Raw genomic sequence first — 13,032 nt, 5'->3', positions numbered from 1 at the left:
ATATACTCGTGATTGTCCTTGACGCATAAGTAATAAACTTTCCATTTTTTAATAGAAGAAAACCAAATCCATGTTGCAGTGCATTACTGTAAATAACATAATATCATGTACCTGTGGAAATAACCAATATAGACGACATAGTCAATCAATGCTTCAACTCATCAAAACTGTTTTGACATGTTTCCCTCCATATAAGAGGAGAACTCTTCCGTAATAACTTCTTCATCAATTCAACCATAATTGAGAATCATTTTCAGTTGACAAATACTTCAATATTCTGTATATCCATTTCTATTCTTCAACCTGATACCATGTGTCCCAATAATACCATATGATCTAGCTAGACTCACACTTACGTAACCTTGCAATAAGATGTTTATCTCGCAAAACTTGTAATGCTTACTGCAAGTGATTAACATGCTCATCTGTACTTCGTGAAATATAATAGTAAGTCAATAAAAATAATCACTAAGTGATATAGGAATAGTTGAGTCGTTCACCAATGCCATAAATAATTGTAGGTGCAATAGTTAATTTGAAAGGCATAACCAAAACTCATAATAGTCGTACTGAGTTTAAAATGGTGTCTCTACAAGATTCTCTTTAGCTATCTTCAACTGATGGTATCATGATCGAAAACCAGTACTCGAAAACAGTTGCATACCTTGAAATTGATCAAATAAGTGTTCTATTCTCGGTAATAGATATTTGTTCTTCACAGTCACTTGATTCGACTTCCAATAGTGTATATAATGTCGCAGTGTGTCGTCTTTCTTCTTCAAAATAATATTGGTGCTCTCCAAAGTAAAACATTGAGTCATACATATCTCTTGTCTAACAACTCTTGTAACTATTTATTCAACTCTTGAAACTCTAATCAAGAGATTTGATAAGGATGAATATAAATAGATGCAGTACCTGGTAGTAACTCAATAGTGAAGTTTGTCTCTTGCTCAGGTGATAATCCAGAGAGATTTCCACTTCGAATAAATTGAAAAGTCGATGTAGCTAATATAAGACAAGTTGCAATTGGTCGATACCATTAAATATCACTCGATCTCGTCTCGATGATTATATTACCATTTCTTTAACATGACAAGCTGCCTTAGTTCGATGAAGTGACAACCAATCTATACTCATGATAATATCAAATTTGTGTATGAACAAGGGAATCAATATCCGCTGGCAGCTCAACTGAATTAACTCGCACCACGCAGTCTAGATAAACCGTGTATACTGAACAATGCTAGCTCGTAATCAACAACAAATATAGTTCCTGTTTAAAGATAGAATCTCTCTTTACTTCATCGTCACAATACACTTCTTGCATATATTTATCATTAAATTCTCTAGGAAAATCGTCTGAACTTAGTACCAAAGATTGTATAATAGCTTGTGGGACTGTTTCTGCCCAATAGTAAATATTGCTTCAAAGAAAAGACACTGTGTAATCAAAACGCTCATCTGACATACAACTTATCTGATTGAACACATGTTCTATCCTTTTCAACCATATCTTGGCCTTGGTCAGATCAGTAGTCTCATAAAGTCAACAATTCTATTTTTCGGTGCTATTTAATGTTTCTACCTCTTTGACCCATCATTGGTCCATGTATTTACTGGAAATCACCATATGATGCAATATGTATATGAGATGTTTCTATAATTAATTGATGATGCAGTGCGGCTGACCCTTCTCTCCTCAGTGAGATATGTTCATGACAACACAAATGCAAATGAAACTTATAACATAAATGTATCATATGATATACATGAATACTATGTCCCAGTGGGATTCTATCCCCGCTCTGATACCACCCAAACTGTGGCACCTCAACCCCTCTGACGTATACTCTTATAATAAATAAATCTCTTATCATAAAAGCAATCAATACACGTGTCTAATTCATAGAACACACATATTATATAATTCTAAAATTCATCATTTAACAAGTACATATTTCAAAACATTCTACACAGTAGTGGAACCCTGTCACCACTCTATATACTATACATTCATCTACATGCAAAATGATGAGGAGGAGAAGGTTGCCAAAATGCGTCAGCCGCCGAACCAGATAACACATGGAGTTCCTATGACCCATGTCAGTCAAAACTTTACTGTTATCTTATTCCTGAAAATTTTAGTGGTTTATATGAGCCACAACTCAGTATATATAAATTTCCACCTTTAATTTCACATGATACAAACATCAAGCATATTCTTTTATCAATACATATAATCAAAAACAATATATAACATAATTTAAAAACAAACCATTTTATATTCATATGCATATTCCACTCTACTCAGTTTATTATTCTGTAACAGTCAAGTCTGGTATCTGCCCGGGATTCCTCCATGACCCGAAGGTCTCTCTGTAATTGGACTCATAGGTCCCTCTGTATTTGACCCGAAGGTCCCTCTGTATTTGGACTCATAGGTCCCTCTGTATTTGACCCGAATGTCCCTCTGTATTTCAGATCTAGTACAAGGTTGTCACAGATCCTCTTTAATCCAATGATTCACATAATCAGTATCATAAACATATCCTTTGCACCAATAACATATCCATATCATATTCCATCAAATTATCCAATATATCTAAACAAACACGTCCATTTCAACAATCAAATATTCATATCATATTCGACCATCAAAATCAAACAATTCATAATCATATCAATTTCACACCATATAATCCATTAATTCACTCCAATTCAACATGTAACAATCAACCACATAACACATGTAAAACTAAAAGTGTGATTTATACACACCTGATTAAGACAGATAAATTATCTATCTGAACGCCTAACTCCACTCTACAATCTATAATCATCGCTCCTCTTTACACGAAAAGTTCGATCACTCATCCTTGGAATTTATTTGTTGCTCTTCCGAGTATATTAGTATATGATATTCTTATAAGAAAATCCTCATAATATATTTACTAGCATCATATAAGCCAACTTACCCAATGACACCTCAAAAATTGACACGTTGCCTACATGTGTCTTTATGAGAATGAAAGTAATCTAGTATACATATATTTGGATAAATAATAGCTTAGGGGAAATATCGACTATCCCCATTACCACTTGCATTATATCATAACTATTTTTATATTTAGTAGTTATTGAATCCATGTATATATTTTATAATATAAATTCGTATTTATATATACACAATTATGTAAATGTGTGTGCATATGTACTATATAGTGCTAGTATTTATCTACGTACATATACATATACATATACATATACATATACATATACATATACATATATGTTGCATAGGAAATAATAATGATCCTAAATCAATAACAATTAATATATTCTCTATGACACACTTAGTATCTCTATACTAAAAATGACAATATAATATGTAATGACAATATAATATGATAACATGCAAAATAATGCATGTTTCGGGTTAGAGATGTCACAAAACCTAATGTTCATACTATTTATCAGGAAAGGAGGGAGTACATTTTTCTTAAATCTTCATACTATTTATCAGGAAAGGAGGGAGTACATTTTTCTTAAATCTTGTGCTCTAAGAATCATTCACTTGATGCTAGACTAAAAGGAGTAATTATTTATTTAAAAAAATATATTATTGAAGAGTGAACAATGCATCTAAATCCAACCCATTAATAAGTGACCATCAATAAGGGAGTTCCAGAACCGTTACTCTAAGCCAATTAGCCTCAGAAAATGTCTTCCATTGTGTAAAATATTTTTATTCTCTTGGCAAAAAATGAGTGACCATCAATTTTTTACCATCGACCAAAGCGCACGAGAATCACTATTTTATTGATCGGAAACTGTTTGGGAGCACTAAGTGCACCAAAACATTTTAACGACCGCGACTATGCTCGCAAATTGGTCGTGCGCGACAGAATACCATCGACCAAAGCGCACGATAATCACTATTTTATTGATCGGAAACTGTTTGGGAGCACTGAGTGCACCTAAACATTTTAACGACCGCGACTATGCTCGCAAATTGGTCGTGCGCGACAGAATACTATGTTCTGTTGTTCTCGCTATTGCACTTAGTGCTTGCAAATGTTCTTATTATTTACAGTGCTAGAAGATTCACGCTCTATAATTTTTTTCCGCATTGAAGGGCGTATATTACTATTCCCTTTGTCCGCCATTAAATGTTTCATTTTTCCTTTTTCGTCCGCCTAACAATAAGAGTGTCCACAATAAGGTGGAACAGCCACGCCACAACCACAAAAAACTTGTCCGCACAGTCAGCACAACCACAAAAACTTGTCCGCCACAATAACAGCCACACCACAACCACAAATCACATTATTTTATCAATTGTTGGTATATTTTAATTGGACTAGAATAAAATTAATTAGAATGAAATTAATTAGAATGAAATAATTAGAAATAAAAAAACATAATTCATTAACAAAAAATTAAATAATTAAGAAAATAAAAGATAAAAAAAATGCCTGAAATCGCCGCCTCGACGATCGGCGGCGCGCAACAGGCAACCACCTGCCCGTCCTCGCCGCCTTCCGGCGCTCTCTCCACCCCTGCGGCGCCCTCCATCCCTGCAATAGACCGTCGCGGCGGTCTCACTGTGGACACTCTAAATGTCTCATTGCATTTTTACTCTTTTTGGTAAGTGGACTCGACATCCCACTAATTCATTCTACCCACATTTTATTATAAATCAATATGCTCATAAAAGTAGGTCATACCTTTCACTAACTTTTTTCCCCACTTTCTTTCACAAAGTCAAACAATTTCTTATAATTTGTACCGGTCAAAATTGAGACATTTATTAGCGGATAGATGGAGTATAAATTATGAATGGTAAATTACCCTCATAATCAATAGAGAGAAGAAAAAAAAGAAAAGACACCTTTGAAACATGCCATAACATGAAAGAGCAAATAGCATGAACATAAAGAATAACCATCAAAATGTTATTATTATTCAGTGAATTCAACATTCACCTCTTGAAACAGTTCCACAACAAATACACAAAAAGAGAAAGAAACAAAGGAAGTGACATCTCCCTTTGATCAATTCATTGTACGCATGTTTGAATCTGACTATTAACAAACACAAAAACCAATCTCATGATTCGGCATAATTGGGGCTAGAGCAGCACAGCCACTTCTTGCCAGAAGAAGGCTTCGAAATGGCCCGGTCCTTGCTAGCGAACGACGCCTTATCGGTGCTGAGGCGGGGCGAAGCGTCCTGGCTCGCCCGCTTCTCGTTGCGGGCCCTGTCGACGATCATCGAGTACTGCCCCGCGGCCATTGGATTGTTGACGTCCCATGACCCAAACTTTGGCAATGACTTCTTCTTCTCTCTGTCTGTCATGTTTGATCGGGGACGAGGATCAATCGAAGGCGAAAACGAACGATTCAAAGAGTTTTTTTTTCAGATTTTTTTCATGTTAAACTCTTTGTGTCGTCTCGCCTTCTTTGTGTTTGGTATTGTTCTCTCCTGCGATCTGAATGGCAGGTCCATTCCTATTTCCTTTTGTCTTTTGAAAATAGCATGCATGCTTCTAAATATAGTGTGTGTAAGTTATGGCCACAATTTTAGCAGTGTATTGACCGCAAAGAGAGCAAAAGTTAACGTTCGTCTCTGATTATATATTCACAACCACAATTAAAATAATTAACAGTGTACCATCAATGAGAACCGGAACAGATTCACCCTTAGTATGTCACGTGATAGACTTTCTTGCATATGTATCGCAGATTGTTTGATTATTTCTGATTTCGTATCGCAGATTGCTTGGAACCATATGCTGAGTTGCTAATCTATGTATCGCAGATTGCTTGTCTAGGTTGTCATTTTAAATATGGTGTCACCATAGTGCTCTGATTTCGTATCGCAGATTGCTTGGAACCATATCCTAAGTTGTTTGCCTATGCATCACAGATTGTTTGTCTATGTATCGCAAATTACTCACCAAAGTTGTCATTTTAACTATAAAGTTAACATAGTGTTCCCCTATAATAATATTAAAACTTGGAACTTGGAATTGTAAAAATACTAACCAAAAAATCAAATAAACAAAAATTAAAGCAAAGCGCGAACGGAAATATCTTGGCGAATTAAATTGGACCTACAATCTTTATTAGATTTCAGGGCAACATGATGTTAATGGATGGTGCAGATTGCTCGGAACCATATGCTGAGTTGCTAATCTATGTATCGCAGATTGTTTGCCGAGGTTGTCATTTTAAATATGGTGTCACCATAGTACTCTGATTTCGTATCGCAGATTGCTTGGAACCATATCCTGAGTTGTTTGTCTATGTATCACAGATTGTTTGTCAATGTATCGCAAATTGCTCACCAAAGTTGTCATTTTAACTATAAAGTTAACATAGTGTTCCCCTATAATAATATTAAAACTTGGAACTTGGAATTGTAAAAATACTAACCAAAAAAATCAAATAAACAAAAATTAAAGCAAAACGTGAACGGAAATATCTTGGCAAATTAAATTGGACCTACAATCTTTATTAGATTTCAGGGTAACATGATGTTAATGGATGGTGCAAATTGCTTGGAACCATATGCTGAGTTGCTAATCTATGTATCGCAGATTGCTTGCCTAGGTTGTCATTTTAAATATGGTGTCACCATAGTGCTCTGATTTCGTATCGCAGATTGTTTGGAACCATATCCTGAGTTGTTTGCATATGCATCACAGATTGTTTGTCTATGTATCGCAAATTGCTCATCAAAGTTGTCATTTTAACTATAAAGTTAACATAGTGTTCCCCTATAATAATATTAAAACTTTGAACTTGGAATTGTAAAAATACTAACCAAAAAAATCAAATAAACAAAAATTAAAGCAAAACGCGAACGGAAATATCTTGGCAAATTAAATTGGACCTACAATCTTTATTAGATTTCAAGGCAACATGATGTTAATGGATGGTTGTCACTTATTACTTGGAAGACAATGAGAGTGTCATCGCAAGATGACACGATAGTCTAGGGGTGGCACGGTACGGTATACCGCACTCAAAATGTCATACCGTATACCGTATCGCAAATTGCTGTATGAGAAAATAGCATGCCTATACCTTACCGAATTTTTCGGTATACCTCATTGCGGTATACCGCAAAATTCGGTATGATTATTTTCGATACCGTTACCATACCGTCTATGCGGTATACCATACCGTATTGCGGTATACCGTACTTTTACATTATACCGAAATAAGGTATGACATATCGAGTACGGTATACCAAAATAAGGTATGACATACCGTAATATTTGTGTTTCGTACCAAAAAAATTCTATTATAGCCAAATATTTAAAATAAAATTTCACTTATTTAAATAATTTCCAAAAGATTAAAACTACACCATAATCAAATCTATAAAGTGGACTTGATTTGCATTTTTGTATATGTATGTTTGAGGTTGGGGGTGGTTGAATTAAAATATGAAAGTATGGTTAGAGATTTTAACATATTAACTATTTTTTATATAAATTTTAAATACAACATATATATCAAAATTTTGGAAAATATTGTAAATGCGGTATATTGCGGTATACCGCGGTATAGGAAAATCTATACATTTACCGTACCGATAGATATCGGTACGGTATCATACCGTACCGCTACTTGCGGTATATCACAAATTCGGTATTTTCGATATTTTTTCGGTACGATAAGTGCGGTATTTCGGTATTACGGTATATTTTGCCAGCCCTACGATAGTCTACCTTTATTTTAGGCAAAACATATCCTTAAGTCTTTGTAATTTGATTGTTTATTTCAATAGATGTTTATACAACTTTTTACTTTTATATTCGATATATTTCAATTCTTATTTGACGAAACCGTAACTTTTCCGTTATAAAATAACACATCATGTGTTAATTATTTAAATATATTCCACCTAATATCCTAGTTGGAAAATATGAACATAATATAAATATAAAAAAATAATAAATAAATAAAAACAAAAAAAAAAAAATTTAAAGAATTTCAAATCGTTAAAAGAAATTTATTGTTTGATTAATTTATATTTAGTTCTAATAATCTATTGAAAATTATATAAGAATCCATTAAAATAAACAATCAAAACTTATGTTTTGTCCTTATTTTATAAATAAATTGTAAAGATCTGTCACATGCCATAATGCAGACGATTGATTCAGGATAATAATTGGGCCTTAGTCTTGATAAAAGATGTAATTATATTGATCCAAACTCCATGCATTTATAAATAATAAATATGGAACACATATTGTTAAAATTTGAAAAACCAATGCCTTTACAAAAAGTCTCGACACAATAATAAATGTTGGAAAGAAATCACAGCATTAATGTGATTTATTCTAATTGATCATTCTCTGTAAATAGAATAGGATCTCCTTGATTATCTTTCCATATGTAAATTAGGTTTTAGCCTATAAGAGGATGTAAAGTCTGTAATTACAATTAAGAAATAAGAATACAATTTCTACCCTAATATTTCATTTCTTCATGGCCTCAGAGCAGGAGAGATTCTGGCTCAGAAACCTTTCATCATAGCCTAACCAATTCTCGACCAAGAAACCAAAATCAAACACAGTACCAATCCTTACCCTATACACAAATATGTCAGACTCAGAAGAGGAGAAACCAACAACCGAATCCAGATTGAGAACGACCAGGAATGTTACCGTGGCGTTCAAATTGAACGGGAAGAACTACCCGTTGTGGTCACGACTAATGAAAGTCGCGATAGGGAGTCGACGGGGATACTCCCACATCACCGACGAACCACCCGAACCGGATAGCAAGGGATACCGCGAGTGGGAGGAAACTGATCTCGTGGTTTTCTCATGGATCGTCGACAATATCGAAACCGATATTCTCGCGGATTTTGCCCATCATCAGACATCTAAGGCATTGTGGGACAATTTACAGGTCACCTACGAGAGCAAGGCTGACCCGTACCTGATATACGACCTGGAAGACAAGGTAATCTCAATTAGACAGGGAGATATGGATCTCGAAACTTATTACCGTCGAATCCACGGTTTGTGGGTCAGTGTCGACAGAACCCAGAAATCACCAATAACATGCTGTGATAAAGGAGTTAGGGAATTCCGACAGTTCTCAAGTGAAAAGAGGCTAATCAAATTTCTCACCGGACTAAATGTTGAGTTCGATGGGATTCGGCGTGACATACTCAAGCTGGAGCCGTACCCCTCAGTCGAAGAGGCCTACGGGATTGTGAAGAGGGAGGCGGCTCGACGGAGGATCATGCCACCGGCGTCCCCTTCAATCGCCGGAGACCCCTCTAGCGCGGGAAGCGCCGATGCATCATCGGGGGAGATCGGTTACGGATTTGGAGCGCAAAGAGACCGACCGAACAACCGGAACGGACCGCGACCGCCACCTGCCGGGGGAACCAGCCACCAGACCGGAGCAAAACAGGACCGAGACAAGAGCAAACTTTGGTGCTCCCACTGTGGGAAAAACAAACACACAAGGGAGAGCTGCTTTCTACGGGTGGGATACCCGGAATGGTGGGACGAGAGGCAGAGAGCGCGGGCTCAGGCGAGATTCGCCGCTGCTAACATCGCAGAAACAGAGCAAAGGCAAAACGCCTAAATCGCTCAACGAGGAGGATCGATCAGCGACGGGGTCAATAACACCCGTCTTCCCGACGCCAATGCTGGAGGTAGCGGCAGTCACACCGGCGGCGGCGGAGGCGGTGGAATCCGAGTTGGTAATTTTGTGGAAAGAACCGGAGCAGGCGACGCAAATTGGGGAGGAGGCGTGAATAATGGAGGTAAAGGGTTTGGTTACCCACCAAACCCTAACACTTTCTTTTTTTGCAATTGAGCCCTCCATGTTTGCCTAAATTAGATCAGACACCTCATTTTTGAAATAACCCCCCTGATTTGTTAAAATTTGCTATTAGACCCCCGAAAATTGCTAGTAGACCCCCGAAAATTGCTAATACCAAATCAGCCCCAGAAAATGATATGGTTAGGATCGAGAATCGTTTTGCACCTCTGATAAATATTTCCGCTGCATTTAATGTGCAAAATGGTGATAGAATAAATAGAAAGGGATGGATTTTTGATTGCGGAGCCACAGATACTATGACTCCGGAAAGAGCTGATTTTATTGAATTTGGGGAAATCACTAAAACTTTTATTCGGACTGCAAATGGGGAATTAATTACAGTGGCAGGGACTGGAACTATTGAGATCTCACCGAATCTTCGATTGTCAAACTGCTTATTTGTTCCAAGTTTATCCCAGAGATTGATGTCTGTAAGTCATGTGACAAGAGAATTGAACTGTACACTCCTAATGCATCCGAGTTTTTGCATTTTGCAGGATATTCGGACGAGGAAGATCGTTGGGCGTGGCACTGAGAACCAAGGACTCTACTATGTGGATGGGGTAGCTCAACATGGTAGTGCAATGTTGGCTCACGGATCCATGGTAGGACATCCCTCCCCTGGTTATTTTAAACTTTTGTTTCCTGATTTTGCACTTCCTAAGAACTTTTCCTGTGAGACATGTGTTTTGGCCAAGAGCCACAGAAGTTCTTTCAAACCCTCGGATACTCGTATGAAATTTATGTTTGATTTAGTGCATGCTGATGTTTGGGGTCATGCACCTGTTATTGGGGGAAATGGTTACAAATATTTTGTTACCTTTATTGATGATTGCACTAGGATGACGTGGATTTATTTTTTAAAACACAAATCTGAGGTGACCGATAAATTTATCATCTTCTTTCATATGATTCAAACTCAATTCCAAACCACCATAAAAAATTTTCGTTCCGATAATGGGCGGGAATTCGTTAACACCACTATGTCTGAATTTTTTAGAAAGAAAGGTCTTGTTCACCAAACATCCTGTGCCTATACACCACAACAAAACAGGGTAGCAGAGAGAAAAAATCGTACTATCCTAGAGGTTACCCGTGCCCTCATGATTGAATCGAAAGTCCCAACCTTTCTTTGGCCTGAAGCTATAGCAACCTCCGTCTACCTTATCAACAGATTGCCAACAAAAATCCTACACAAAAGAACTCCCCTCGATATTCTCTCCACCCAAGCCAAAATACCTGAATCCCTTAGTATGACACCCAAAGTTTTCGGATGTACAGTTTATGTCCACATTCCTAAACACGAGAGAACCAAATTCTCCCCTTGTGCGACCAAATGCGTCTTTGTTGGGTATGGGATAAACCAGAAAGGGTACAGATGCTTTGACCCCTCCACTAAGAAAATTGTCACTACCATAAACTGCGATTTCCTGGAAACCGAATTTTTCTACCCGCACCACCTTAGCAGTCAGGGGGAGCAAAATCCTGAAATTAATCACGGGGACTGTCTAAGTTGGTTTGTGCTACCTCCAAGTCCTTCGATTGAGGATCAAACAGAGGCAGTCGTCACTACCGCCGAGCATGCCTCGCCACAAGAGTCCCCTCAGCCATCGCTTCCCGATCCTCCTCCAAGAATATCCGAGGTAAATCCCGAACCTGAGACTGAGGAGATTACTACAATTGTCACTAACAATACAGAAGATGTGGATAACACTGTGGATAGTGATACTGGGAGATACATTCTTCCACCTAGGAGCACTCGAGGCGTTCCCCCAAAGAGGTACTCCCCCGAGAAGATTGGTGCAAAGAGCAGATATGGAGTAGCAAACTTCGTACAGGGAAATCTGTCTAAGATGGCTCGAGCTTTCGCGGCAGCACTCTATGAGGAAGAGGAAATCCCACAGACCGCAGAAGAAGCAATGAAGCATAAACACTGGAAGGAAGCCATGTTCACCGAAATGAGAGCATTGATGAAGAGTAACACTTGGGTGAAAGGAGAACTACCAAAAGGAGTCAAAGCAGTTGGATGTAGATGGGTGTTTACAATCAAACGAAGACCAGATGGGTCAATTGAAAGGTACAAAGCACGACTTGTAGCAAAAGGATACACTCAGACATATGGAGTTGATTATGCAGAGACCTTCTCACCAGTAGCTAAGATCAATACAGTGAGAGTCATCTTCTCCATTGCGGCAAATAAGGACTGGCCCCTCCACCAGTTTGATGTTACAAACGCGTTCCTGCATGGCGAACTGCCAAAGCCAGTGTTCATGCTTCCTCCCCCTGGATTTACAGAAGAGTTCCAGCCCGGGGAAGTATGTCAACTTAAGAAGATATTGTACGGATTGAAGCAGTCTCCGAGGGCTTGGTTTGGTAGGTTCACTGAGGTGATGAAAAAGTATGACTATGAGCAGAGCAACTCAGACCACACATTGTTCATCAAGAAGAAAGAGGGGAAGATCACGTGTCTTATCATCTATGTTGACGACATGATCATCACAGGAGATGATGAAGAAGAAATCAGGGAACTAAGGAAGAATTTGTTCAAAGAATTTGAGATGAAGGACCTCGGCCTCCTGAAATACTTTCTGGGAATTGAAGTTTTGAGATCAGAACGGGGGATCTTCATCAATCAAAGGAAGTACATCCTTGATCTTCTAGCTGAAGTTGGAATGATAGATTGCAAGCCAGCCGACACTCCAATGATACAGAATCATGGACTACAAATACTCGAAGGAGCGAGACTCACAGACAGGGGGAGATATCAAAGACTAGTAGGGAAGCTTATCTATCTATCCCATACAAGACCAGATATATCATATGCAGTGGGGGTAGTAAGTCAGTTTATGCATTCCCCACAGGAAGAACATTGGGAAGCTGCACTACGGATTGTCCGATACTTGAAGGGCACCGCTGAACATGGAATATTGTTTGAGAAACATGGACATTTGGATATCAGTGGCTTTACTGATGCAGATTGGGCAGGGAACCCGAATGACAGAAAATCCACTGCCGGGTACTTTACTTTTGTTGGGGGAAACCTTGTCACTTGGAGAAGCAAGAAACAGAAAGTGGTGGCACTTTCAAGTGCTGAAGCAGAGTTCCGAGGAATTAGGAGTGGTCTCACCGAGATACTTTGGCTGAAGAGACTCATGACAGAACTTGA

This window comes from Salvia splendens, chromosome 16 (genome assembly GCF_004379255.2).
Source record: "Salvia splendens isolate huo1 chromosome 16, SspV2, whole genome shotgun sequence".
NCBI classification, from domain to species: domain Eukaryota; kingdom Viridiplantae; phylum Streptophyta; class Magnoliopsida; order Lamiales; family Lamiaceae; genus Salvia; species Salvia splendens.
This window is presented reverse-complemented; position numbering follows the sequence as displayed.